Source organism: Kogia breviceps, chromosome 5, assembly GCF_026419965.1.
Source record: "Kogia breviceps isolate mKogBre1 chromosome 5, mKogBre1 haplotype 1, whole genome shotgun sequence".
Taxonomy (NCBI): Eukaryota; Metazoa; Chordata; class Mammalia; order Artiodactyla; family Physeteridae; genus Kogia; species Kogia breviceps.
In genome coordinates, this window is record NC_081314.1 from 4,482,264 (window position 1) to 4,508,242 (window position 25,979).

Consider the following 25,979-nt stretch of genomic DNA (forward strand, 5'->3'; position numbering starts at 1 on the left):
TTCCCTGGTGGCGCAGTGGTTGAGAATCCGCCTGCCAATGCAGGGGACACGGGTTCGTGCCCCGGTCTGGGAAGATCCCACATGCCACAGAGCGGCTAGGCCCGTGAGTCATGGCCGCTGAGCCTGCACGTCCGGAGCCTGTGCTCCACAACGGGAGAGGCCACAACAGTGAGAGGCCCGTGTACCACAAAAAAAAAAAAAAAAGAATTGCTACTCCAGCTTTCTTTTGATTTCCATTTGCATGGAGTATCTTTTTCCATCCCCTCACTTTCAGTCTGTGTGTCCCTAGGTCTGAAGTGGGTCTCTTGTAGACAGCATATATATGGGTCTTGCTTTTGTATCCATTCAGCCAGTCTATGTCTTTTGGTTGGAGCATTTAATCCATTTACATTTAAGGTAATTATCAGCACATATGTTCCTATTACCATTTTCTTAATTGTTTTGGGTTTATTATAGTAGGTCTTTTCCTTCTCTTGTATTTCTTGCCTAGAGAAGTTCCTCTAGCATTTGTTGCAAAGCTGGTATAGTAGTGCTGAATTCTCTTAGCTTTTGCTTGTCTGTAAACCTTTTCATTTCTCTGTCAAATCTGAATGAGATCCTTGCTGGGTAGAGTACTCTTGGTTGTAGGTTTTTCTCCTTTATCACTTTAAATATGTCCTGCCACTCCCTTCTGGCTTGCAGAGTTTCTGCTGAAAGATCAGCTGTTAACCTTATGGGGATTCACTTGTGTGTTATTTGTTGTTTTTCCCTTGCTGCTTTTATTTATTTATTATTTTATTTTATTTTATTTTATTTTTATTCCTTTGTATTTAATTTTTGATAGGTTTTTTTTTTTTTTTTTTGGTGGTACACGCGCCTCTCACTGCTGTGGCCTCTCCCATTGTGGAGCACAGGCTCTGGATGCACAGGCCCAGCGGCCATGGCTCACGGGCCTAGCCGCTCCGCGGCATGTGGGATCCTCCCGGACCGGGGCATGAATCCACGTCCCCTGCATCCTCAGGCAGACCCCCAACCACTGCGCCACCAGGGAAGCCCTTTGATAGTTTGATTAATATGTGCCTTGGCATGTTTCTCCTTGGATTTATCCTGTATGGGACTCTCTGTGCTTCCTGGACTTGATTAACTGTTTCCTTTCCCATATTAGGGAAGTTTTCAACTATAATCTCTTCAAATATTTTCTCAGTCCCTTCTTTTTCTCTTCTTCTCTGGGACCCCTATAATTCGAATGTTGGTGCATTTAATGTTGTCCCAGAGGTCTCTGAGACTGTCCTCAATTCTTTTCATTATTTTTTTTTATTCTGCCCTGCAGTAGTTATTTCCACTATTTTATCTTCCAGGTCACTTATCTGTTCTTCTGCTTCAGTTATTCTGATATTGATCCCTTCTGGAGAATTTTTAATTTCATTTATTTTGTTTTCATCACTGTTTGTTTGCTCTTTATTTCTTCTAGGTCCATGTTAAACGTTTCTTGTATTTTCTCCACTCTATTTCCAAGATTTTGGGTTATCTTTACTATCATTACTCTGAATTCTTTTTCAGGTAGACTGCCTATTTCCTCTTCATTTGTTAGGTCTGGTGGGTTTTTGCCTTGCTCCTTCATCTGCTGTGTGTTTGTCTTCTCATTTTGCTTAACTTACTGTGTTTGGGGTCTCCTTTTTGCAGGCTGCAGGTTTGTAGTTTCTGTTGTTTTTGGTGTCTGTCCCCAGTGGCTAAGGTTGGTTCAGTGGGTTGTGTAAGCTTCCTGGTGAAGGGGACTAGTGCCTGTGTTCTGGTGCATGAGGCTGAATCTTGTCTTTCTGGTGGGCAGGTCCATGTCTTGGGATGTCTTTTGCGGTGTCTGTGGCCTTATTATGATTTTAGGCAGCCTCTCTGCTAATGGGTGGGGTTGTGTTCCTGTCTTGTTAGTTGTTTGGCATGGGGTGTCCTGCACTGTAGCTTGCTAGCCGTTGAGTGGAGCTGGGTCTTGGCTTTGAGATGGAGGTCTCTGGGAGATTTTCGCCGTTTGATATTACGTGGAGCTGGGAGGTCACTTGTGGACCAGTGTCCTGAACTCGGCTCTCCCACCTCAGAGGCACAGCCCTGACTTCCTGGCTGCAGCACCAAGAGCCTGTCCTCCACACGTCTCAGAATAAACGGGAAAAAAAAAAAGAAAGAAAGAAGAAGATAAAATAAAGTAAAATAAAATAAAGTTATTAAAATAAAAAATAATTATTAAGGAAAAAAAAGTCTTTAAGTAAAAACAAACAAACAAAAAAAAACCAGACAGACAGAACCCTGGGACAAATGGTAAAAGCAAAGCTATAAAGACAAAATCACACAGAGAAGCATACACATACACATTCACAAAAAGAGAAAAAGGAAAAAAAATATATATATATATATAGTTGCTCCCAAAGTCCACCGCCTCAGTTTGGGATGATTGTTGTCTGTTCAGGTATTCCACAGATGGAGGGTTCATCAAGTTGACTGTGGAGATTTAATCCGCTGCTCCTGAGGCTGCTGGGAGAGATTTCCCTTTCTCATCTTTGTTCGCACAGCTCCTGGGGTTCAGCTTTGGATTTGGCTCCGCCTCTGCATGTAGGTCACCTGAGGGCGTCTGTTCCCCACCCAGATAGAACAGGGTTAAAGGAACAGCTGATTCCAGGGCTCTGGCTCACTCAGGCCAGGGGGGAGGGAGGGGTACGGATGCGGGGCGAGCCTGCGGTGGCAAAGGCCAGGGTGACGTTGCACCAGCCTGAGGCATGCCATGTGTTCTCCCAGGGAAGTTGTCGCTGGATCACGGGACCCTGGCAGTGGCGGGCTGCACAGGCTCCTGGGAGGGAGGTGTGGAGAGTGACCTGTGCTCGCACACAGGCTTCTTGGTGGCGGCAGCAGCAGCCTTAGTGTCTCATGCCCGTCTCTGGGGTCCATGCTGATAGCCACAGCTCGCGCCCGTCTCTGGAGCTCTTTTAAGCTGCGCTCTTAATCCCCTCTCCTCGAGCACCAGGAAACAAAGAGGCAAGAAAAAGTCTCTTGTCTCTTAGGCAGCTCCAGACTTCTCCCGGACTCCCTCCCGGCCAGCCGTGGCGCACTAGTCCCTTCAGGCTGTGTTCACTTAGCCAACCCCAGTCCTCTCCCTGGGATCCGACTGAAGCCCGAGGCTCAGCTCCCGGCCCCGCCCGCCCCGGCAGGTGAGCAGACAAGCCTCTCGGGCTGGTGAGTGCTGGTCGGCACCGATCCTCTGCGGGAATCTCTCCGCTTTGCCCTCCGCACCCTGTGGCTGCACTCTCCTCCGCGGCCCCGAAGCTTCCCCCTCCGCCACCCGCAGTCTCCGCCCGCGAAGGGGCTTCTAGTGTGTGGGAACCTTTCCTCCTTCACGGCTCCCTCCCACCGGTGCAGGTCCCGTCCCTGTTCTTTTGTCTCTGTTTATTCTTTTTTCTTTTGCCCTACCCAGGTTCGTGGGGAGTTTCTTGCCTTTTGGGAGGTCTGAGGTCTTCTGCCAGCGTTCGGTGGGTGTTCTGTAGGAGAAGTTCCACGTGTAGATGTATTTCTGATGTATTTGTGGGGAGGAAGGTGATCCCCGCGTCTTACTCCTCCGGCATCTTGAAGCTCCTCACATAGTCTATTTATTTTAAGAAAAGGAGAATTATCATCCTAGATAATACTCTGGGCTCGATGCAATCAGTTGAAAGGCCTTACAAACAGAGCTAAGGCTTCCTGGAAGAAGATATTCCACCTGTAGACATCAGTTTTACCTGTGTCCAAGAGTGACAGCCTGCCCTATAATTTCAGACTTGTGGGCTTTGTTTAGGCCACAAAAATACCATAGACTGGCTGGCTTGAACAACAGACATTTATTTCTCTCAGTTCTGGAGACTGGGAAGTCCAAGATCAAGGCACCAGTAGACTTGATGTCTGGTGAAGCTCGCTCCCTGCTTCAGAGATGGCCATCTTCTTGCTGTGTCTTCGCATAGCCAAAGGGACAAGAGGGGTCTCTGGGGTCTCTTTTATAAGGGCTCTAATCCCATTCATGAGGGCTTTACTATCATGACCTCATCACTTCCCAAAGGCCCCACCTCCAAAATCCGTCATCACCTCGGGGGTTTCAACATATGAATTTTGGAGGGACGCCCATATTCGGCTGACAGCACTTGCTAAGCTAGCCTCCACAATCAGAGAAGCCAATTCTGTGTAATGAATGTCTTAATATGTATCTCCAACCCTTCCGTCTCTCTAATTAATGCTAAGTAACTCATAAAGTAAGAAAATTAACATTATGCCCATAGCCTCATTCTTTTTTAACGATTCTTAACCTGAGGCCACAGGATGTGTTTCAATAATCAGGGAAGAGCCTGAAACTGCAGGCAGCATTCAGCACGTTCATACATTTTGTGAACTTTCCTGGGGAAAGACTAGCTTCCATCAAATCCTCAAAAAGTGCATTACACTCAAGATGACCAAAGTCACTGCATTACACACGTCTTTCTAGCTCCATTAAATCTGATAGCAGTGACAACAGAAGGAATGGAGGCCCACTGGCTTTAAACAAGACTCAAGTGAATCCCTATGTTGAGAGAAATCTGATTGTGATGGGCGACAGCCAGCAACCCAGTGGTGGGTCCAGAGTTTCATTCTCTTTAGTTGACGGTGGCTCAAGGTATTTACAGTAGGTTTCAAACCTCTTAAAGACAAGGATGAAGGGGGTGCCTGCAAGTTTCACTGGTAGTGGCTCCAAGCACAGAACAATTGAAATTTCGCCATCCTAGTAGAGGCAAGTATGGAGACAAAGAAGCACGATAAGGTTTTGCATGTCATTTTGATCACATCCTTTTATTAATAAATATTTGGCCTAAAAAGGTGAATAATAAACTAGTCCTTTGGCCAACATTCCTCCTTGCCAAGATTAAAAAGTAGAAGAATACAACAACAACAAAAAAATGTCTGTTATCAATGGTGGGACAGAGGAGAGCAGATGTTGACTCAGCAAGTTGGAAGGTGCAGAGTAAGGCCAGTCAAGATTACAGAGAGCAGAAAACTCTGTTTTTAAAGGTTTTTCAGCCAAAGTAGCTCATTCTCATGGCAGGACTTTCCCCCGCTATTTTTAGTTTTGTTAAGTCTCCATAAGAGACCAGCGTCTCACACGCAGGCATGTCTCTTATTTACACAGTCTAACATGCAAGCAGCCCATCCCCTTCTTGTCACGCTTTGGGTGGTCACTGCCCACGACAAGGCAGAAGAGTCAGGGCAGAGTCACCCCCATGGAAATGTGCCCCTCTCTGAGCAGGGAGGGGGTAAGCGTCTCTCCCTCTGTTGGCTGCTTTACCCACAGGCTACACCAGGTGCAGGCCCCGGGCCAATGCATGTTTGAGGATACAGCCTACAGCCCCTGGTGCCCTGTCCCGTGGAATCTGGCGTTGGTCACGGGGCCATAGAGCTAATGTCTGATGTTGCTGGAATGTGCGCTGGGCCCACGTGTAACCTCTGCTTCTTTGCCTCAGTGAGCTGGTCAGTTCCATGGCGCCTGCTCCTTCCTTTTGTTTCCTCACTTACGGCTTGAACTCCCACCTGGGGCTACAGCTCTCTCTCACACCCCAAAGTTAATCTCACATAAAGGTTATGCAGGGTGCTTGATGTGAGAAGGACATTCTATTCCAGACTGATATGCATTTATACCAATCTTCATTGTTGGGGTGAGGGAGGAACTAGTGAGTTACCTGAATTCTTAGATCAAAGTTTAATAGGGGCCAGTGGAGAAAATAGGGGCCAGGGGAATTGCAAGATTCTTCAGGGTCAAGATGCCTTAGTGCCACTGCTTCCCTCTTGCCACTGAGTAAGCCAAGAGTTGAAACTTAACAATTAAAAAATAGAAGTAAAGAGAAATTTAAAATAGTTAAAATCATAGAAATAAAGAAAAAAATCTATATTTAATGGAGGGGGAAAACAAAAATAAAAGCAGGGCTTCCCTGGTGACACAGTGGTTAAGAATCCACCTGCCACGCAGTGGTTAAGAATCCACCTGCCACGCAGTGGGTAAGAATCCACCTGCCACGCAGTGGGTAAGAATCCACCTGCCAATGCAGGGGACATGGGTTCGAGCCCTGGTCTGGGAAGATCCCACATGCCGCAGAGCAACTAAGCCAGTGCGCCACAACTACAGAGTCTGCGCTTCAGAGCCCACGCTCCAGAGCCCGTGAGCCACAACTCCTGAAGCCCGGGCACCTAGAGCCCATGCTCTGCAACAAGAGAAGCCACGCAGTGAGAAGCCCACACACCGCAACGAAGAGTAGCCCCCGCTCGCCGCCACTAGAGAAAGCCCACGCACAGGCAACAAAGACCCAACACAGCCAAAAATAAAATAAATAAAATAATAATAATTTTTTTTAAATAAATAAAAGCAATGAGGCAAAACGAGATTAAATACATATAAGCTAGAAAAAAATGTCAAAGTGAACTAAAAGAAAGACACATAAAAAAAGAAAAGTGTAGGAGAGGAAAAAGGGAACTTTTTTCCTCCATCTTCCTAGGTTTTATGGGTAGGGCCTGCAAATAAGTCTGACAAAAGACTGATTAACAAGAGAAAAACAAGGAGAAGTTTATGAACACGTGCATTCTGCACACACATGTGAGTATTCAGTGATCAGTAACTCAAAACAGAGGTTAGAACTTGGGCTTACATAACATCTTAGCAAAAGAACAATGTATTTTTAGAGAAGTGACAAGATAAAGGAATAAGACTTAGAGTTTCTAGGGCAGCAAATTTCGAGAGTGTATATGCATGGGGGAACTAATGCAAGGTAAGGACTAGTTAGTAAGGTTTGTTACGTAGCTTCCTGTGGTGCCATCTCTGGGCTGTTAGCTGAGTAGAGCTGTCTCCAGTGAGAGTAATTAACTTCTGTCCTTCATGGTAGAGAAAGGAGAGGGGATCCCTTTACACATATACATCCTGCTTTTGGCAAACAGGGGGAGGGCAGAGAGCATTTCTTACACCTGCTTCTTCTCAGTTGCCTTCAGCTCAAAATAATCCTATGCCATTGCGGCATATTTGGGCGTAGCATGGTCTGGTACCCGTGAGAAGTCATGACTATTGAGACACAGATAGAATAAGAGGGCTCAAACACGTAAAAGAGAACACCATAAAATAAACTGTAACCTGAATCAAATTAGGCCTCGGAGTTCTGACATCAGGGCTGAACAGCATGGACTTGCATCCAGAAGAAAGGCAAGTTTGCCTGTAGGTGGAATAAGAAGAAAATAGAAGGCACTGCAGAAGCTCTTGTGAGGAGACAAGATAAGGGGAGTTACAGTGCACAGGACAGCAGGACTAGTCTCTAAAAGCCTTCTTCGGACGCACTGTGTTGCTAAAGAACCACCTCTGAGCAGTTGTCCGGAATCTCATTACCGCCCTCCACGTGGTCGCCACAACACCAAGCTGCTCTCCTGTTTCCTCCTTCGCTGAGCTCCACTGCCCTGTGCGCTGCCTTTGTCCAAAAGCCATGCGGCTTGAGAACTGACCACCCGTCCCCTGGGACCTGCCACAATGTCTCCCGTTCTGATCATTTTTCTGGAAAGAAGCAATACTCTCCCAATCTGGAATTCTAGTGAATTATATTCCCTGCATAAAATATAAATGATACTACAAAAATATAAAGTATTTAAGAGGCTAGGAGTAGGGGAATTGTCCCTAGGGACTATTTTAAACTAAAATGGCAGAGCAGCGGAGGTTCCAGATTTAACCCTAACCGTCTAAGTCCCGGTGCCTCGGCCTGGCTACCTACAGCCTGTGCCAAAGGCAGGCTTAGAGAAATACGGAGACAGACAAGGGAGGGAGGCCTGAGAGTTGTAATCGGTCGCCTTCGCAATAGGAACTGACAAGGCAAAACAACTACTTAAAAAGGAAAAAAGAGACGATGTCTAGTTAACGCTGGGGTCCACCCTCTGCACCAGCTCCGATCGGCCAGACGTGGCCGCCCGGAGTGCGGTGTTGAACCCCGCGACGCCGCATGTGTGGGGAGAGGCGCTGGGCGCTCGGTGCACTGCTGGCCCTGGGCCTGGGCGCCAGTTCTCAGGAGGAAAGCTGTGTCTTACCGCATACAGTCGGCTTCAGAAAGCCGTAAACCGAAAGGCCTGCGGGAGCCAGGCGGGTACCAGGAAAGAAAAGAGTAGGCAGGAGGGGCCTGTTGTGTGGCTAGCAGAATATTTTTGGAGGCACGTGATAGAGAAAGAAAGCCAACTCAGCCCGCTTGAGCAATGTGGATCTGTAGGAGACTATAGTCCATGAGTACAGTAGGGTGAATAATATTTCACCTAACAAGACTTTGAGAGGCAGGGTGAGCCAAACGTGCTATGACGAAGATTCTAGCCTGACCTTTCCTCATCCCTCCACTCGCCCCTCTTCTATGTGGATGCCCGTGACCTCCACCTTATCCCCCCTGCTTTAGGGACCCAGGCTTAACCCATCAGTGGCCGGCACTCCTGGGGCTGGTCCAGGGGTGGGCCTGTGATCCAATTGGTGTAATCAGACTACAGGGAATATCTTATTTCATGCTTGAGGCGGAGGCTTCTTTTCTTACCCACGGATGTGAACAAGAAAGTCTGTTGTCCCGGTCACTGCCGACCACCATCTTGCTACCAGGGGGAAAGTCATCCTGAGGTCACTTCCACACAGAGGAGGGAAAAGTTGAGAGAAGAGTGGGAAACAGAGACAGAACCTGCAACTACAGCACATCTGGTTTACCATGACTCTCAAGTCCGACGTGGGTCTCGCTGGGTTAAAATCAGAATGCTGGCAGGGCTGCGTTCCTTCTGGAGGCTCTAGAGGAGAATGGTTTTACTGATATTTCCTTTTCCAGCTTCTGGAAGCCTCCTGCCTTCCTTGGCTCAGAGCCTCCTCCTCCACCTTCAAAGCCAGCAACGTGGTATCTCTCTGAGCATCTTCCATGGTCCCACCTTCCGACTACAGCCAGGAAAGGGCATCTGCTTTTAAAGACCCGTGTCATTATATTAGGCCCACCTCCGTAATAAATAATCTCCCCATCTCAAAACCCTTAACTGAATCTTAGCTGCAAAGTCCCTTTTGCCATGCCAGAAAACACAGTCACAAATCCCAGGGGTCAGATAATTTCTTCGGGCCCAGATTCACACTTTGTGGCTGCATATTTCCAAACTGTACATAGAGATCAAGAATGTTAGGGGGGGGAAAAAGAAAAAGGATTTCCCAGGAAAAAAAGAAAAAAAAATTAAGTGAATACAGCAATATGTTCTACTTGACGAGTAACGGTCTCTCTCTGGATTAAATGACGAACTATTGAAAAGGGTCCACAGGTTAACTTTAACCAAAAGAAAGCTGGGCAAAACCCAAATTAAACTGCATAGGTTCCATGAAGTCTTTGGAGAGCTTACAGTATGAAAGGGAGGTCACAGGTGAGATTATATTTCTTATAACCCCCAAGGACACAATCACTTTTATGTCGAGCTGGAAATGAAATAAAATGCTGGCTTCTGAAAAACTGTCAGATCAAGGAGAACGTCTTGACTGGACAGTGAGAAAATATATAACTCTTCAGTCACCCCCTCAATCCTCTGAACCCTGGGGATTGTCATTCAGTAGCTATAACCCAGTCATGGAAATTAACTTATCCGGTCACAAGGAAAGTGTCTGCCTGAGGACAGACAGCAGAGGATCTAGCTGCAATTAACCGTGCCCGCTTCTTCTCAGCTCAGCTGCTCAGCAGAGAAGGAGGGGAGGGGCGTAAACATCAAATAAAAGGAGCAGCAAGGAGTTTTGCCAGTTAATAGCCACCTGTGCAAGGGATTGAACACAGGGAACCTGCGCTCAGCAGACCTGCATCATAGCCCCTGCTTGGCCGTCAACCAGTCTTGAAGACTCTGGTCAACGGCCTTAACCCTTTAGGGGCCGCGTTACCTCATCCGATTTTCTTAATTCTAAAAGTATATGTAGGCATCCTATTTTAAAAATTCATTAAAGAAAAAATTCATAATACTCCCAACTCCATACAAGTATACACACCCCTCCTCTTATCCCACTCCCCAGAGGTCAAAAGCCTAGTGGGTACCCTCCCATAACTCTCATCATGCTTGTGTATAAATAGAGAGTCTGAATTTTTTGTTCTAATAAAAACTGAATTATACTATGTTTAAGACTCCACAATTTCCGTTTTTCTCACTTACCATAGATATCCTCCAGAACAGTTCATACAAATCGAATTCATTCATTTACACTCACTTGAATTGAAATTATGAATATATCAAATTATATTTATGCGAAAATATATCCTATTGAGGGACATTCGGGAGGTGTCTCAATTATGCTTTGTTTTGCCACTAAAAAGTGTGCAACAAGCATCCTTACATTCTCTCACTTTCATATCTGAAGACTATATTCTCCAAAATGAGATGTGAGGCAGTAATATGTATTTTGTATTTTAACAGACATCGTTACACTATATTCCCAAAGACAGTAACAATTTACAATCTTAGCTACAAGATAGGAGGAGGCCTGGTTTTCCCTCCCCACCAGCACTGTAAATTATTAGCCTTTTTTCACTTTGCCACCTGATGAGGAAAAAATGACATTTCACATTATTTAACTTGCATTTCTGAATGCTGGTAAGGCGCGTCACCTCACTCTTTAGTGAACTTTAGTTAGTAGATCAGACTTTTATTCTGGACAGACAATATGCTCATGGGAAAAATGGAGGAGTTGGACTAAATCTCTAGCAAAATAACGTGGAATAACCATGTTAGCCAGAAACCAATCAGTGCCTGAAACTAGACCAAGGTTTGGCCATTGTGCAGAAGACCTTGACCACATTTGAAGGAAGCCTCTCAAAAAACTCGCAGAGACGTCTAAATTGCAAACAACACGACCACAGAGGCGGGAGAGGTGACTGCCAAGTTCAACATAAACTTGTTTTAGACCCCTAAGCACGGCCAGACCTGGAAGAGAGGCAAAGCTGATCTTGACTGCCTGAAGCACTCGACTGAGAAGCATTCTGAAGCCATCAGGGCTCAGGAGAAAAGGGAGGCTGAGAAGCCACGTGTGCTACGTGTACCACTGGCACAGGAATCTAGAGGGGCCGCATCCCAGGTGGGGAACCCTGATCCTGTCCTCCAGTGGGAAGAGAGTGGGCTTGGCCCCTGGGGCCCAGCGGTGGCCGGACCTCTGTGATCTGGACCCCATCACCAGCCCCCTCATCCCTCCTCCTCACAGAGGCTGCAGGGCTCAGCGCGGTTCTACTCCTTCCCCACCAGCCCTCCACTTCCTTGGTCATTTCTCATTTTATCCACAAGTCACCTGAATAAATGTGTTGAGGGTGGTAGAGAGGACCTGGAGGTTTTCTGCACCCTAAGTCCACCAGGAACGGCCAGACAGTGCAGGTTAGGGGGAAATGAAATGATATTCGAAAGTCTGCAGAGAAGAGAAATTGTAGGCAAGATGACAGACGTCGAATCTATGGTTCTCTTCAGGGAATTAGCTTTCAAACCAGAAAAACAACCACCACCTCTTATTGCTAAAGCTTAGAATACCTGTATTTCAGCTGCATCCAGGATGGTGTACCTCCCTCTCTCTAGCCTCTCCTCCCCCGCTCCCCACTTTCTCCCTAGGACTGAGCCACCCTTATCAGGACACTGCCTGACCCCTAGTGGCCACGTTGCCTTCAGCTGCACCAGCTGAGCTGCCTTTATCTGCCGGCTTGTCAAAATCCTAATTTGCTGACAGGTAAGCGGCGTTTCCTTTGAAAAACTGATGTTTGTAAATCGCCACGGTAATGGGTCTCCGACTTTAAGAGGGTCTTCAAAACAAGTAAATTTCAGAGAAAATACCAGAGAGGCCTCGCCGCCAAAGAACACAAGCAATCCTTTGTCGTGTAACAGCCCCACTTGGCATTTCTCCTGAATCGATTTTCCCTGTGACCGTACACTCAGGTTCCAGAGCCCTGAGGTGTGTGCCTTTTTAAAAAGGAGTAAAGAATTGCACTGAATGGAAGGAAGTGTCCACGTGCCCGCACAGCCATCGGAACCCACCCTGCTCAAGGCTTCGTGAAATAGGAAAGCCCAGAAACCAGAATATTTTCAGTCCAGCGAAGCGTCTGTGTCTTGGGGCTGAGCTGCCTAAATTAGTTCTGAACAGTGGGGAAAGGCACATGGGAGTTTGTGGGGCTGTGAAATATTTTAGTTTCTAGTCTATTTCGTGAAGCATTCAGCAAGGGGTGGAAAGCAACTGAAAACGGAAGCAAATGGTTTTGACTGAACCACAACGAGGTCTAGTCCAGAGCCTACCTCCAAACCCCACCCTGCTCTGGTCAGATCTGACTTAGGAGCAGCCGGGCTGAGCCTCCAGAAGGAGAGTCGCAGAAGCCACAGCTGAGGAAATCTAGGGTCGGCAGGGTTTCAAAGTCCACACGCATACAAGCGTGCGCGCGCGCACACACACACACACACACAACTGGCCTCCAGTCCCAGATGGCTCTCAAAAGTAGAGTGACCCTATTCGAAAAAGGGCAAAAGATCTGAACAGACATTGGACCAAAGACAACATGTGGAGAGCAAATAAGTCTACGAAAAGATGCTCAGTACCATTTATCATTAGGGAACTGCAACACAATAAATAAAGGAGTATTGGACGATAGCCCCAAGCATAAAATAAATATCCACGAGTCCACACTGATATAAATAAGTGGTGGAATAAATAAATTGGAAAGTACAGGCAAATCTCCCATGATGGAGAATTCCAAATAATTTATGTAAGTGCCCCCTGATTAAGGAGACAGAACACAACAAACTCCCACTTCTTAAGCGTGGGCTGTGCGTAGGGAATCCCTTCCAAAGAGCACAGTGTGGAAAGGGAGGGAAAGGACGTGTGACATTACAGTGGAGAAACCTGACCAACCTACCGAGGACAGAGGGTGAAGTGTGGCCTCCTCAGTGATAAGTCGTGTTGATAGTACACACCCCTGATAGGATGTGGTGAGAATGGCCCTTTAGCCTCTGTGATCTTCCTCCCCGAAACCCATAAGCCCGGTCTAATCACGAGAAGAACATCAGACAAATGCCAGCTGAAGGACAGTCTACAGAATACCTGACCAGTACAACCCAAATTTGTCAAAGTCATCGAAAACAAGGGAAGTGTGAGAGAGTGTCATGGCCGAGAGGAGACTAGTGAGGCGTGACAGCTAATTGGAACGTGGTCCCCTGGACGGAACCCTGGAGCAGAAAAAGGACATTAGATAGAAACTAAGGAAATGTGAATAAAACATGGACCTTAATGAATAATAATGCATTAATATTGGTCCATTAATTGAGACAAATCTTTCAAACTAATATATTGAGAGTAGGGGAAACTGGGTGTAGGGGATATGGAAACTCTCTGTTCTATCTTTGAGATTTTTTCTTTAAATTCAAAACTATTCTATAACAAAATTGTTTATTCAAAAAAAAAATGTAGATGAGCAACTCATCCTGGTTTGGCCAGGACTTTCCTGGTTTTGGTACTGAAAGTATGGAATCCTGGGAAACCCCTCAGTAAGGGCAAAACTAGGGGGCTGGTCACCCTATGATACTCCAGCCCACTGTACAATATAAGTTCCGGGGAGGCACTAAGGAAGCATTAGCAAACTACCCTAGCTTTCCCTTCCTGAGGTTTGGGTTATTTGTTGCCTAAATTCTTCTAGCACTGAAATGCTTGTGACTTCTCATAACTGACCTAAAACCCAGCAAGGCACAAACAGTAAGGATTTTACTTCAGTGGAAATGTCCATGGTGAGAAAAGAAAACGTTCTCAGACATAATCAAGTTAACACCTCAACGTTTCCCATGCTCAACGTCTGTGGCTTGACAAGTCATGAGTAATTCATAGAAACACAGTTTAGGGCAGCTCTGATGGCTTCTTACAGTATGAGACACAATTTCAGCGATGAATCACCTCTACGGGCAAAACAAGTCGTGTCTGTTATCTGACATCCTATGAGAGACTGAAGTACAGTAGGGTAAGAGCTGGCTTGGGGACAGTTCCGCTGGAAAACTGTCCAGGACACATCTAGAGTGCTAAATATCATGAAGATGCTAAAATGCCACTGGAAATATAACAAGGTGGAAAACATGGAATTTTCCAGAACTCCTTTTAGGGACGTCACTGTCCACGGCTGGAAGAAATACAAATACTACTTACTCAGCTCTAAATCTTTCCTAGATACATAGAAACAAAGGAAAGTCTCCCCACTGATGGTGGTGTGAGGGCATGTCTCGCGAATGCTAGTTGGACTTACACACGTGGATTTAGGAACTACCTTTCAGACCGAAACCACTGTACATAAAGAGGCATCTGCCATGAGATAAGCCATGGCTGGAAAGGTGTGGAGCTCCCCCACTCCCTCCCACCCTCAAAATCCACCCCGATCCCCCATCCCCAGCCAGGCACCAAACTCCAGAGGTGAGCTGGTGAATTGCATCCTCAAGAAGGGTGGGTCCCGTTAACCTGAGGCCTTCAGCTGCACTGAGATGCCTGTGCAGGTTTGGGAATTCTGCCCTTCCTCCAAAAAAGCCTGGAATAAATTTCAAACACGTGTAGGTTTGAAGAGTAAACAAATTATTAGCCTGCCAAGGCCTCCGCTAGTCGGATCCAGGGCAGGGAGGGCGCCGTATTGAGGGCATAGGGCCCAGGCTTTAAGGATTCTAGGTTTAACTCCTGCCCGGGGCTCTTACAAATCATGGAACTTGGAGCAGAATCTTGACCTCTGGAGCCCTGGATTTCTCATCTGTAAAATAAGGATCATTTTATGCGTTCGATTATTTTCAATAGTGTTTGTGAAACACCTGCAGCCGTCTGGCTCACCGTGGGGTCTGCATTCCCATTGCGTCCACAGCCTACGTTACTCAGGGAGAGCGCCCCTACACCTCTCCGCTCTGTGACAGGGTGCCCTCCACCTGCCTGCCCCTGCTCTCCGCAGATGGCCTCTCCTTCTCTCGCGGAGAAAGGAAGTAGCCAGAAAGAGGCAGCTCCCTCGGCCCCAGGTATCCACACCTGGTCTTCACCTTCCTTCCTCCTGGACGAGGCCCATCTCTTGACCACCGCAGTGGAGTCCTCAACTCTGACCTGGGAGACTGGGCTCTACTGATTATTCCCTCCCATTTTCTAATTGGCCCCTTTCTAACTGGCTCTGAGGCTTGCCCAAGTATCTCATGTTTTTGCTTACGCGGGCCTCTCACTGTTGTGGCCTCTCCCGTTGCGGACGCACAGGCCCAGCGGCCATGGCTCACGGGCCCAGCCGCTCCGCGGCACGTGGGATCCTCCCGGACCGGGACACGAACCCGCGTCCCCTGAATCGGCAGGCGGGCTCTCAATCGCTGCGCCACCAGGGAAGCCCAAGATTCTTCATTGATTCCACTCCAGGTTCTGCTTGGGAATGATCAGTCTTCCCACTAAGGCAAAGTCCTTATAAGGCATGTCTAGCTCACCATCTTCCACTGCTCATGTCCTACGCCTCAACCCCCAGAGTCTGCCGTCCTCCCATCACTCCCCCAGCGGGGCCTAGGCACCCTCTCTCTTCTCTACGCACACACTGTGGGCTACCCCACCCTCTTGGAGCTTCAATTAGTTCAAATGCTGAGGACTTCAAAGCTCTGACTTTAGGCCCTCTCTGCAGACCTTTATATCCAACTATGGGTATCTCCATTTAAAGAGGATTCACCGGAAGGGGAGATAAATTAGAAACTTGTCTAAGGCATTGTATTAGTCTGCTCAGGGTGTCATAACAAAATACCACAGACTCGATGGCTTGAACAACAGAAATTTATTTCTCATAGTTCTGGAGGCTGGAAGTCCAAGATCAAGGTGTTGGCGGGGTTGGCTTCTTCTGAGGCCTCTCTCTTTGGCTGGCAGATGGTCACCTGCCACTGTGTCCTCACATGGTCTCTCCTGTGTACACACCCCTGGTGTCTCTCTGTGTGTCCAGATTTCCTCTTCTTGTAAGAACACCAGTGAGATTGGATCAGGCCCCACCCTACAGCCTCGTTTTAACTTAATCACTGCTTTAAAGGCCCTGTCTTCAAATACAGTAACACTCTGGGGCTTCCCTGGTGGCGCAGTGGTTGAGAGTCCGCCTGCCGATGCAGGGGACACGGGTTCGTGCCCCGGTCCGGGAAGATCCCACGTGCCACGGAGCGGCTGGGCCCGTGAGCCATGGCCGCTGAGCCTGCGCGTCCGGAGCCTGTGCTCCGCAACGGGAGAGACCACAGCAGCGAGAGGCCTGCGTACCGCAGAAAAAAAAAAAAATACAGTAACACTCTGAGGTACTAGAGGGTTAGGGCTTCAACATATGAATTTGAGGAGAATGCAATTCAGCCCCACAGGCATGTACTTGGTATGTCAACTTAAGTTGCATGAGTGAGTCCAAAAGTCACTTCAGAATCAACATGTCCACCACTGTCTCCATCTTTACCCCTCAGACCTCATCCTCTGAGCTATGGGCTCTTTCGAGGACGTGGCACCCATTTGGCTCACCACCTCCCCTGGTCAACCCATCACAAGCACACCTCTGCAATCTGCTCACTTCTTTCTATCCCCTCAGCAACACACCTGATCCAAGCCACCACCCTCTCTCGTCTGGGCTATCACAAGGATCTCCTAATTGGCCTCTCACCCACTGGTCTGGCCCACCCACAACCCATCCTCCATGGGGCAGTGAGAATGAGCCTTCTCAAGTGCGATTCTGATCATGTTAAAACCTTACTTAAACCTTTCAGCAGATCCCCACTGCCCTCAGAGTGAAGTCCGCAATCTTCAGCGTGGCCCACGAGGACTTATCTGATCTCGGCCCCTGCTTACCTCCCTCACTCTGAATTTCTTTCAGTTCTTCAAATGCACCACTCTTTTTTGCATGTATTCTTTACTCCTTCTGGGACACCCTCCATGTTTTCTCTAGCAAACTCTTACTTGTTCATCAGTTTTTAGATTAAACATCACTTCCTCCAGAAAGTCCTCCCTGATCTCCCCCACCAAGGGGGTTGGGTACCTCCCTTTGCACTGCACTGCATGGTTAATTAGCTGTCTCCTCTACTAGACATCATAAGAATAGGAAATATGTCTGTGTTGCTCTTCTCCCAGTGCCTAGCTCTGTGTCTAAAATACAACAGATACTCAATAAATGTTGAATGAAAAATATTAGTGAATGGAAGCATAGAATATGGCAAAAGTAAAGGACACAGTGAGAGAAGACCTGGGTCCTTGTCTCAGCTCTGCCATTAACCAGCTACATCACAGTGTCTGTAGGCCAAATTTGATTGGGCTAGAAGCTCATCTCTCAATGTCTCTCTTCATGCTAAACAACTATAATTCTTCATCTCTGATCCCAGGTAGAACAGACTGTGTCATGTATCCAGGAAAGAGACCTTCTGCCTGCTATTGATTCAGACAGAATGCCAATAGCTTGATGGAAATATAAGAGGCCCAGGAAAGGCCAGCAGAAGACAGAAGTAATAAAAAAGACTGTTCCCTGACACTGAAAGTCTTCTGAATCAAGATGATTATATAAATCATTCTTGACAACAACCCCAAGAGAAAACAGACACTGAATGCAGTGACTTTTTTTTTTTTTTTTGTGGTATGCGGGCCTCACTGTTGTGGCCTCTCCCGTTGCGGAGCACAGGCTCCGGACGCACAGGCTCAGCGGCCATGGCTCACGGGCCCAGCCGCTCCGCGGCATGTGGGATCTTCCCAGACCGGGGCACGAACCTGTGTCCCCTGCATCGGCAGGCGGATTCTCAACCACTGCGCCACCAGGGAAGCCCAAATGCAGTGACTTTTGCCCTCCCCTCCCCATCGTGCTCCTCTCTCTTCCTCTGTCACCCTCCCTACACAAACTCACAGATTCTCATTTTAATAAGATGTGTGTGTGTGGTGGGGGGGCTGGCAGCCCTTCAATTAAGATGATTATGGATCAAGTTCCCAAACATCCTCTTAGCTTGAGGAGATCGTTGTCTACTTCCAACAAGGACAACACAATTTGTTTCAAGTTATAAAGGCGCCTTCCTGGTTTGCAAGAACTAGGATGGGGGGAGGCTGGTGAAAAAGTTTAATAAAGAAGCCACATCTGGAAGATGTTTAGTCAGTCATGGAAAATAGTGGGTGCATGTGCTACAGACCTGAAGACAGCCTGGCAGCCTGCCTTTCTCTTGTTTTGTTTCTCCTCTTCTGTTTGGTTTAGAAGAAGCAACTCCTTCTCCTGCACGCTTGGTGCCAGCAACACCAAACAATAAATGTGACTAGGGCAGGAATACATGTTCATACCAGAAGAAAACTTCGGAGGTCTGCCAGTACATTTGCCTTAGAGTGAAAACAGGTCTAGCCACAGAGTTGCAAAATTTATGTAGAAATAAAATGAACCCAACATGGAGGAATTCCATTCAACACCAGGGCTGTGATGCAATTTCCCAGAGAGCTGTGGAGACAAAGGTGAATAGAACAGAGCCTTGTCCTTGAGGAGGTCAGTCTATCACCAGGGTCCTCAACCATGGCTGTCCACTGAAATCACTAAGGAGCTTTAAAAGACACTGATGCACTGCTGGTGGCAATGTAAAATGGTGCAACCACTGTGGAAAACCATATGGTGGTTCCTCAAAAAATAAAAATTAGAATTACCATGATCCAGCAATTTCATTTCTGGATATATACCTAAAAGAATTGAAAGCAGGGTCACCCATGTTCATAGTAGCATTATTCACAAAGCCAAAAGGTGGAAGTAAACCAAGTGGCCATCAACAATGAATGGATAAGCAAAATGTGGTGTAAAAATACAAGGGGATATTATTTGGTCTGAAAAAGGAAGGAAATTTTGACACATGGTATAACAAGGATGAACCTTGAGGACATTATCCTAAGGCAAATAAGCTAGTCGCAAAAAAGACAAACACTATAATTCTAATTATATGAGATATGTAAAGTAGCCAAATTCATAAAGAAAGAAAGTAGACTGATGGCTGCCAGGGGCTGGGGGGAGGAGGTAATGGGGAGTTACTGTTTAATTGGTACAGAATTTCGATTTTGCAAGATGAAAAGTTCTGTGGATGGAACTTCCCTGGCAGTTCAGTGGCTAAGACTCTTAGCTTCCACTGCAGGGGGCACGGGTTCCATCCCTGTTTGGGGAACTAAGATCCAGGATACCGCTAGGTGTGGCCAAGAGAAAAAATTGTCTAAAGAAAAAAAAGTTCTGTGGATGGGTAGCGGCAATGGGCGATGGTAGCACAGCAATGTCTATGTATTTATGCCACTGAACGTTAGACTTAAAAATGGCTAAGAGGATGAAGTTTACATTACTGGTATTTTACCACAATTTTAAAATAATTAGTTAATTAATTGATTTTTTAAAAAAAACAAACAACACTGATGCCAGGGTCCCACCACCAGAGAGCCTGATTTAATTGGTCTGGAGTACAGCCTGGACAAGGGGATTTTTAAAACCTCCCAGGACGGGCTTCCCTGGTGGCACAGTGGTTGAGAGTCCGCCTTCCGATGCAGGGGACACGGGTTCGTGCCCCGGTCCGGGAGGATCCCACGTGCCGCGGAGCGGCTGGGCCCGTGAGCCATGGCCGCTGCGCCTGCGCGTCCGGAGCCTGTGCTTCGGCAATGGGAGAGGCCACAGCAGTGAGAGGCACGCGTACTGCGAAAAAAAAAAAAAACCTCCCAGGAGATTCTAATGTGCAGCTGCATTTGAGAAGCACTGCTGTGCACCATAAAAACCACTGTTCTACAGAGAAAGAACTAAACCTGGTGTTAGAATACCTGGGTTCTTCATCATCTGAAGCCACATGAGTGCTGGAAACTTTGCTGAACCTCAGTTTACCTCTTTATGTGTAAATTTACAAGATAACCCACCCCATGGTGGCGTGGTGAGGATTCGTTTCAGTTAGACTAGGTGAAAAGATCTGATACTTTAACAATCATAAGACATAAAAAAAAAAAAAAAAGCACAAACAGAGATAATTTTCTTTTCTCCCTGACATCTAAATGCCTTTATTCAACCCCCAAAGTGAAATGGATCTCTCCTTCCCTCCTTCAAAAGTCCCAAAGAACCTTGCTCGCATCTTTATTGTAGTACCACCCCTGCATCCAAGTGACCTAGGTATATGTCTGCTACCCCACAGATCTTGGTTCCAGAAAGGCAGCCCATGACTGATGCATGGCCACAGGCCTCACCGCGCCCAGCACATAGCAAGCATTCAATAAATATCTGCTAAATCGGGTTGAACTGCATTATTTAACATCATGTAAACCTGAGGCATTCAGTGCATTTCAAGCAATATGTCCCTGTCACCAGCAGATTCATTACTCCAAGGACAAGCTTTACTTCCATAAATTGTAAGATACATATGCACAGAGCAGGAGTGGTGGCCCAAAAAACAAAGAGATGTTGTGATACATACATGGAATCACAATCCAAACACAGGTTCTACTATCCCTGACACCCAAGCCACCCAATCATAGTCTTCTACTTTGGTACAAATATTGGTGCTATTATTATAAACTTGAAGGGTTAGCCAATATGAGCCTGTGATGATAACACATTTTAATAAAATGTAAAGGTGTTTTTCCTGAGACCTTAGGAGATATTAAAGCAGTGAGCTGGGTCCACCCTCCCAACACACAAGACGATCCACTGCTGAAATATAAGGAGAAAGAGACAAAATTTACTGCTCCTACCTATTATTTAGTTATCCCTCTCTTAATCAGGGTATTGGTTCAAAAATACAAGTCGCTCAGAAAGGGCTAGTTTGGACATATAATATACAAAGGTATTTATGTAATCTCATTTGGCCTTCCATAAACTCTAACTGGGAAAACTAATTTGGGAAGAGATGGGGGGAAAGAAAATTACTATTTTTTGCACATTTGTTATATGCTAGGCCCTTTATTTTCTCATTATACTCTCACAACAACTCTATCAGATAGTAATGTGTTCAGCTTCAAATAACAGAAACACTGATCTAAAGTGACTTAAGCAAACAGGGTGTATTTTTCTCACATATGAAAGTTTGGAGATAGGAACTACTGTCACCGGCTCTAGGACTCTCTTGGCCTTTCCTTTATGTCTATTTCCTCTTGGCCACAAAATGGGAGCTCTAGCTCCAGACATCACAGCCATGTTCAAGGGGGAGGGGCCATGCCCACTGCATTTGTTCCTCTTTCTCTTTTTTTAATCTAGAAAGCAAATGCACTCCCACTGACTTCTCATGTCTGTCTTAGGCTGGGTTCTCTAAAATTCTTGTGCAAGTGACGTATTGAGGGAGTGTTTTCAGAGAAGCTCTTAAGGGAGTAAAGAGAGCAGGCAAAGATGTGGGTTCAGCTGAGAAATCTCACCTCAGCCTGATCCCACCACAGAGCCATCTCCTATTGAGGCTGGGGTTCTGGCTTTCAAATCCCCCTGTCAGTCAGCCTTTAGCTGCAGGCTGCCAAGGATGTATGGTATAATCTCCTAGTCATTTCCAAGCAAGGGTGCTTCCTTTGGCTGAGGGCAATTCACAGCAGCGGGGAACGGGTACATTGTCCCAGCGAAGGAGAGCTGAACAGGCCGCCAAACCATCTTCTACAATCTTACGGTCTAAAACTAGGTCACACGGCTGCCTCTGAGTACAGTGGATATTTGGAAAGTAAATATCTGGTTTTTCAGCCTCTACTGTGGGATATGAACGACTCAGTTGGCCAATCAACAATGTCTTCGAAAACATCTCCTGACATAGGACCTTACTTGTGAAAGAGAGGAATCATTTTTCCTACTCCTCATATTTCCTTCCATGTGACATGAATTCCACTAAAACAGTTATCTCAAACTTTCTGGCCTCAGGACCCCTTTGAATTCTTAAAAATTATTGAGGATTTTTAAAAGCTTTTATTAATCTAGGGTATATCTATGGTTATTTACCACATTAGAATTTAAAACTGATAAAATTTTAAATATTTATGGGAATTCCCTGGTGGTCCAGTGGTTAGCACTCAGTGCTTTCACTGCCAGGGGCCCGGGTTCTCGGGCAACTAAGATCCTGCAAGCCATGTGGCACGGCCAAAAGAAAAAAGAAAAATTTAAACTATGTATGTATTAATTCATTTTTAAACAATAATAAATCCATTATTATCATAAATAACATTATCAAAAATAATTATATTTTCCAGAAAAAATTTTTAAATTAAGACTATAATTGTTACATATTTTTACGACCTTAGTGTCTGGCTTAATAGAAGACAGCTGAATTCTCACAGCAGCTTCTACACTGAGTTTGTTTTGCAATGTTTTGTTTGAAGTACATCAAGAAAATCCAGCCTCACAAGGATTTAGAATTGGAAAAGGGAAGAGTAGTTTAATATTTTCAGATAATTATGGATATTCTGCTTTGATACTACACCAAAACTCAGTAAGTGGTCGTTTCTCAAAGGTTAATTGCAATGTGGAATATAAAACTAAATCAATGAACTTTACAAACTCTGATACATTAAAATTCTCTGACCTATCTTGCAGTTTGAATGGATTTTTGTAACATTATGCATTAAATATTTTTAAAGTTTTGTTTCACTGAGTCAATCTGATCTTCCAAATGTTGCCTCATTTCATTATACGGTATCCAAAACCACATTAATTAATATCATCACCAATAATAACAGAAAAGTCTTTATTTTTTTTTTGAATTTTATTTAATTTTTTTTTTATACAGCAGGTTCTTATTAGTTATCCATTTTATACACATCAGTGTATACATGTCAATCCCAATCTCCCAATTCATCACACCACCATCCCCACCCCTCTGCCACTTTCCCCGCTTGGTGTCCATACGTTTGTTCTCTACATCTGTGTCTCTATTTCTGCCCTGCAAACCAGTTCATCTGTACCATTTTTCTAGGTTCCACATATACGTGTTAATGTACGATATTTGTTTTTCACTTTCTGACTTACTTCACTCTGTATGACAGTCTCTAGATCCATCCACGTCTCTACAAACGACCCAATTTTGTTCCCTTCTATGGCTGAGTAATATTCCATTGTATATATGTACCTCATCTTCTTTATCCATTTGTCTGTCGATGGGCATTTAGGTTGCTTCCATGACCTGGCTATTGTAAATAGTGCTGCAATGAACATTGGGGTGCATGTGCCTTTTTGAATTATGGTTTTCTCTGGGTATATGCCCAGTAGTGGGATTGCTGGGTCATATGGTAATTCTATTTTTAGTTTTTTAAGGAACCTCCATACTGTTCTCCATAGTGGCTGTATCAATTTACATTCCCACCAACAGTGCAAGAGGGTTCCCTTTTCTCCACACCCTCTCCAGCATTTATTGTTTGTAGAGTTCTTGATGATGGCCATTCTGACCGGTGTGAGATGATATCTCATTGTAGTTTTGATTTGCATTTCTCTAATGATTAATGATGTTGAGCATGCTTTCATGTGTTTGTTGGCACTCTGTATATCTTCTTTGGAGAAATGTCTATTTAGGTCTTCTGCCAATTTTTTGATTCGGTTGTTTGTTTTTTTAATATTGAGCTGCATGAGCTGTTTATATATTTTGGAGATTAATCCTTTCCCCGTTGATTCGTTTGCAAATATTTTCTCCCATTCTGAGAGTTGTCTTTTTGTCTTGTTTGTAGTTTCCTTTGCTTTGCAAAAGCTTTTAAGTTTCATTAGGTCCCATTTGTTTATTTTTGTTTTCATTTCCATTACTCTAGGAGGCAGATCAAAAAAGATCTTGCTGTGATTTATATCAAAGAGTGTTCTTCCTATGTTTTCCTCTAAGAGTTTTATAGTGTCCAGTCTTACATTTAGGTCTCTAATCCATTTTGAGTTTATTTTTTTGTATGGTGCTAGGGAGTGTTCTAATTTCATTCTTTTACATGTAGCTGTCCAGTTTTCCCAGCACCACTTATTGAAGAGACTGTCTTTTCTCCATTGTATATCCTTGCCTCCTTTGTCATAGATTAGTTGATCATAGGTGCATGGGTTTATCTTTGGGCTTTCTGTCCTGTTCCATTGATCTATATTTCTGTTTTTGTGCCAGTACCATATTGTCTTGATTACTGTAGCTTTGTAGTATACTCTGAAGTCAGAAAGTCTGATTCCTCCAGCTCCGTTTTTTTCCCCCAGGACTGCTTTGGCTATTCAGGGTCTTCTGTGTCTCCATACAAATTTTAAGATTTTATTTTCTAGTTCTGTAAAAAATGCCATTGGTAATTTGATAGGGATTGCATTGAATCTGTAGATTGCTTTGGATAGTATAGTCATTTTCACAATATTGATTCTTCCAATCCAAGAACATGGTACATCTCTCCATCTGTTGGTATCATCTTTAATTTCTTTCAATGGTGTCTTATAGTTTTCTGCATACAGGTCTTTTGTCTCCTTAGGTAGGTTTATTCCTAGGTATTTTATTCTTTTTGTTGCAATGATAAATGGGATTGTTTCCTTAATTTCTCTTTCAGATTTTTCATTGTTAGTGTATAGGAATGCAAGAGATTTCTTTGCCTTAATTTTGTATCCTGCAACTTTACCAAATTCATTGATTAGCTCTAGTAGTTTTCTGGTGGTATCGTTAGGCTTCTCTATGTATAGTATCATGTCATCTGCAAACAGTGACAGTTTTACTTCTTCCTTTCCAATTTGTATTCATTTTATTTCTTTTTCTTCTCTGATTGCCATGGCTAGGACTTCCAAAACTATGCTGACTGATAGTGGCGAGAGTGGACATCCTTGTCTTGTTCCTGCCTTAGAGGAAATGCTTTGTTTTTCACCACTGAGAATGATGTTTGCTGTGGGTTTGTCGTATATGGCCTTTATTATGTTGAGGGAGGTTCCCTCTATTCCCACTTTCTGGAGAGTTTTTATCATAAATGGGTGTTGAATTTTGTCAAAAGATTTTTCTGCATCTATTGAGATGATCATATGGTTTTTATTCTTCTATTTGTTAATATGGTGTATCACATTGACTGATTGGCGTATATTGAAGAATCCTTGCATCCCTGGGATAAATCCCACTTGATCATGGTGTATGATCCTTCTAATGTGTTGCTGGATTCTGTTTGCTAGTATTCTGTTGAGGATTTTTGTGTCTATGTTCATCAGTGATATGGGTCTGTAATTTTCTTTTTTTTATAGTATCTTTGTCTGGTTTTGGTATCAGGGTGATGGTGGCCTCATAGAATGAGTTTGGGAGTGTTCCTTCCTCTGCAATTTTTGGGAAGAGTTTGAGAAGGATGGGGGTTAGCTCTTCTCTAAATATTTGTTAGAATTCACCTGTGAAGCCATCAAGTCCTGGACTTTTGTTTGTTGGAAGATTTTTCTTTTTTTTTCGGAAGATTTTTAATCACAGTTTCAATTTCATTACTTGTGATTGGTCTGTTCATATTTTCTATTTCTTCCTGGTTCAGTCTTGGAAAATGTTATACCTTTCTAAGAATTTGTCCACTTCTTTAGGTTGTCCATTTTATTGGCATAGAGTTGCTTGTAGCAGTCTCTTAGGATGCCTTGTATTTCTACGGTGTCTGTTGTAACTTCTCCTTTTCATTTCTAATTTTATTGATTTGAGTCCTCTCCCTCTTTTTCTTGATGAGTCTGGCTAATGGTTTATCAATTTTGTTTATCTTCTCAAAGAACCAGCTTTTAGTTTTATTGATCTTTGCTACTGTTTTGTTTCTATTTCATTTATTTCTGCTCTGATCTTTATGATTTCTTTCCTTCTGCTAACTTTGGGTTTTGTTTATTCTTCTTTCTCTAGTTCCTTCAGGTGTAAGGTTAGATTGTTTATTTGAGACTTTTCTTGTTTCTTGAGGTAAGCTTGTATAGCTATAAACTTTCCTCTTACAACTGCTTTTGCTGCATCTCATAGGTAGAAAAGTCTTTAAGTATTAGAAAGCTGTAAAGCCTATGGTGGCAGATACAATTTTCCTAAAATTCCAATTTTTGCTTGTAAACACAGTTTTATCATTAGCAACAAATACTGTCAGTTTC